Source organism: Poecilia reticulata, chromosome 5 (genome assembly GCF_904066995.2).
Source record: "Poecilia reticulata chromosome 5, P_reticulata-male-v2, whole genome shotgun sequence".
NCBI classification, from domain to species: domain Eukaryota; kingdom Metazoa; phylum Chordata; class Actinopteri; order Cyprinodontiformes; family Poeciliidae; genus Poecilia; species Poecilia reticulata.
Window position 1 is genome coordinate 21,674,041 of NC_088834.1, and position 4,269 is coordinate 21,678,309.

At 38.0% G+C, this 4,269-nt stretch overlaps 1 long non-coding RNA gene across 1 annotated transcript; it reads left to right on the top strand.

Moving 5' to 3' along the window:
* The first annotated feature begins 492 nt into the window (after nt 1-492).
* LOC145551575 (uncharacterized) lies at nt 493-3,219 on the top strand. Its single transcript, XR_014087443.1, has 2 exons — nt 493-917; nt 1,002-3,219. It is a non-coding gene; the product is annotated as an uncharacterized LOC145551575 (long non-coding RNA).
* Nucleotides 3,220-4,269: the final 1,050 nt, after the last annotated feature.

The window sequence follows — 4,269 nt, forward strand, 5'->3', positions numbered from 1 at the left end:
TATCTCCTTACAGGAAAGCTAATCCTCTTCCAAAAAGCCACAAAAGTACCAAATTTGAAGTCGACACTCCTTGAACCCCTTAAGTAAAGACAAGTCTTTACTTAAAGACAAGTCTTTTTTTTTTTTATTTGAACACTTTATGTGAATTACGGAGTCGTTCATACCACTTTAAGGTTTATACAAGCATAAACCTTAAAGCCGCGGTAGCTAACTTTAATTAAAATATGTTTTATATGTTTTGATAAAACTGTCATCGCAGTATATTGTCAGAAATAAACCAATCAGAGCCAAGAGGAAGGACTTGGCGCCGTCACTCACACTGTCAATGTTAGTCATGGATCCACTGACCAACTTATAAGCGATCTGGGGGTGACCATCGATGGATTAATGAATTTCTTTTCACTTAACAACTAAGCATTACATTGTGTTAGTCTATCACTTGAAACCCAAACAGAATAAACCGAAGCTTCTTGTTGTTGTTGTTGTTGTAAAGTTCAAGTGGTGTGAATAATTTCGACAAGGCTTCAGTTTCCACAGCACGATCAATTCATGACATGTTATTTACACAAACCAAGTTGTGGTGAAGCTTGACGGCTACTTTGATGCAACCGTTGAAGGAAGCCAGTTGTCATTTTTGAAAAGATGCACATGAAAGCTCGGCGTAATTGGTTTGGACAGGTGGAGGATTTACAAGCTGGATTTATTCAAATTAAAAAATGAAATAAAACAATCATTGCATCTCGTCGTGATGGTAAATAAAGGGTTGAGTGTCTAGATAAGGAGCCTGGCAGGTAGGTAATGTTTCACAGTACTTTTATGGAAAAGGATCAAAGGTCCAATTCTGTTTTCCCCCCGTCACATCCGCCTTTACACCTCCAAGGGATTTCAGCCTGGAAGAGGGTGTAAATCACAGCGAGGTGAGAGTGTGTGTCCTGAAAAGTCTTTGTCTCACTGGATTCTCAAAGCTGCCTTCTTAACACCTGCGCACTTTCATTTTAAAGCATTCCAGAGTGAGTGCGTGGGCGCTTCCTGTTTACCAGCATGGTGGAGCTCGCCTTCTACCCCGCTGTGGCGCTGATCTACTTCTTCGGAGTGATGAAAGCCTCAAAGGAGGACAAGGTGGAGCTGAATGACGGGGCGTCGATGAATGTGTTCTGCCTGTTTGTGTTGGCGCAGCCCTTGTGTCTGGTGCTCGGAGGATACACCGGCATGGCCACCTACCTCCTCACAGCTCTGGTGTCCTACAACTTCCTGCCCTGGAGAGAGACGAGACAGAGGGAAGTGACAAAGAAGAAGAAGGAGAAATGAGAACAAAAAGAAGAAGAGACACAGAACGGATTGCAGGTGGACGAATACATAAACGAGAACAAATGTAATTCGGCTGAGCCACTCGGTATTATTTGCTTCTATTGATAATAGTTTTGACTTTTAATTTTCGGGGGCAACAGCCAAGGAATTTCGTCCAGTTGCTTTTGACACAAATGCTTTACACATGAAGAGATTCTCTTTATGTGATGTACTGAAACATTTATTAAACCTCCTGGGGTTTAAGAATGGATAGGAGGCGAGACGTGATGCAACAGTTCGCTGCAGCTGACACAGTGTTGCGTTTACAACGTATCAAAGTTTGATGCTGATCCTTCTCTCTTATCTCTCGTGAATCCCTTTTGCTTTGACAGCTGTACTACAAATGGATTGGTAAATAAATGCTGGACGTAAAAATGTTTGTGAAAAGCTACATGGATTTTCTCAGATGTGAATAATTGTTTCGCTCATTTGTAAATTTTCCTTAAATAAACTCTGTCTTTTCACAATATGTTTGGAACTTCAATGGGGGGGAGAAAAGCAAACTTAATCGCCATGGGAGATGCAGAGATCTATTCATAATCAGCATGAATTTCATGTTCATTTTGTCATTTTAACCCCCTTTTTTGATAGGCTGATCTACCAACATACAAGTATTTGCATTTATTTTTTGCAGTTTTTCTGATATTGAGCCTCAGCATGATATGACCGTCACTATGCTTGACAGCTGGAGCAGCATTCCTAAGTAATTTATTACTATAATCATACTATTTGTCATTGGGACCAAATAACTCAAATCGATCTTTGTCTTGTCTCATCATCAAAGTTTTTTTTTAGATGTTTGGATTGTCTCTGCTAATTTCTGTGGACAAAGGAGACTGTGGGAACAGCTCTGCTCTCAACATCATTGAAAACGTATGCTCTATGAATAAAAGCCAGGTCTCATTAGAAAAATAAATAAATAAAATCCATTTCTAATCAAAATAGTGGTCAATATCCACTTAGAATAATCCCACTGCTCGTCGATGCCATCAAAAAAGAATTCAGATTATTTATCCCAACACAAGCTGGAATTTATCCATATATTTGAGGCATTTGGTAAATGGGGTAATTCAAATGTCAGATGAGAAATTACTTACATTTTCAGTGCAAGAGTAGGATTTAAAATCTTTGTAATGCTTGCATCCAAAACTTCTGCTTTCTTTCAGATATGCTCTGTTCTCCCTCAAATCTGTGTTTGCCCGCTCAGATTTCATGCTTCCTGCACACACATTTTCTCCTTCCGCTTGCTTTCCTCTCCCTGTGCAAAGAAAAAATTTGACTCTATGTACATTAAAGAAAATCCAAAATAACTTCAAGCAATTCTTGTTTGTAAAAATCATGGATGTTAGTTGCAATACAATCACTCAACCACAAAAAAAAGTGAGTGAACGTAAACATCTGACTGAAACAGCTTGCTTGGTTTGGGCATCTGATTATGATTCATTCTTGTAAGTTTCCTAAATTCAAAAGATTGTGAAAACGAATAGCTTCAGAGAATTACAGTGCGTGTGTGTGAATATAATCAGTATACGTAGCAGACAAACGATTGAGTTCAAATGAATTTGTTGGAACTGATTGGTCGCTCACTGCAATCAAAGCATCTTGGGGCCACAAACTGACCAAACGTAAGCAGGACACAGTAAGTTGAGGGCTTTGAGTTGCTGTGAGTTTTGTGACTTTTGCGTGGTTCCCTCTCTAAAACTAAACCAATTCAACAACTCAACATAAACACTAATACTGATCTCCTTCTGCTTTTAACTGTTGTATTAGTTAAGTTGGCAAAGACTCGGTGCCACTAATTATTTTTACTTCAAGAAACTTCTAAAGTGACAGATGGCTCATTGATCAAATATTTAACATATTCCACACACTGTCACCAAAAAAAAGACTAATTATTCTCAAAGACAAAAATAAAAACATGTATTTTTTTTTTATCATCCTCCTGTGTTCATGAATGAGTGAAACCCTCTGATGTGGTGAAGCCTGGTAGCACAGAGAGGGTTGTGTGTGCAAACCTGGACTCAAAGAGCGAGTGCATGATGGGATTAAATTGCTATTTGCTCTATAGTCATTTTGTTCAGAAGTTGTACAGATGCTTGCTGTGTATCTGAGGCTCAGTAGGAGAGTTTTTTTTTTTGAGGCATTATTTATTATATTGCTCTGTTTTGAAATCCTCTCTGAATTCAAATCATACAGTCAGGATGTAAACGAGTTATTTCTCTCAGAAGGATGCTAATATGTTTGCCTAATAAAGTTAGGCTTACTATTTAAAATAAACAATAGACCTGATTTAAGCATCAGTGACTCCAGATGTATTGCAGTTGCTTTTGGAAATATTTACACCCCTTGTGCACAATTTGTCACATATCAAGAAAAATTGTAACATTTTTTGAGATGTAGTAGGATTTGCACATATGTCAGTATGGTGTGACATGCAGCGGTAACAATAAAGATAGCATGCCATGAAGTCTTGAAATTTAATTTCAGAGAAAATGCTACATACTGTATACCCTAGAGAGATTCATCATCCTTCTCTTGATCCATCCATTTATTAGAGTTCCAGCTAATAGCTCTTGTGCAAAGGTGCTATTTTTATGCCTGTCAAATTGTGCTACCACTGACATTTCTTGCTGATGAAACTTAAGAAATAGGAACAAATTATGTATTGTTGTGACAGCCTCATAGAAACAAAATGCCTAGAGAATTTAAACAGAATCTGCTGGCAAAGTTGTGATTTATTTGCAGAAAACACAGAAAGGTTTCTTCTGGAAAATAGTACAGACAGTTAGGAGAAGTCATTAAAACCTCACATGCACTGTAAAAGAATAATTATGGGTTTTAGTCAGTCGGACTGATGTAATCAAGTTAATTGTATGCACTATCTCACTTAACTTTTTAAAATATGTTTAGGGAAGGGACAGA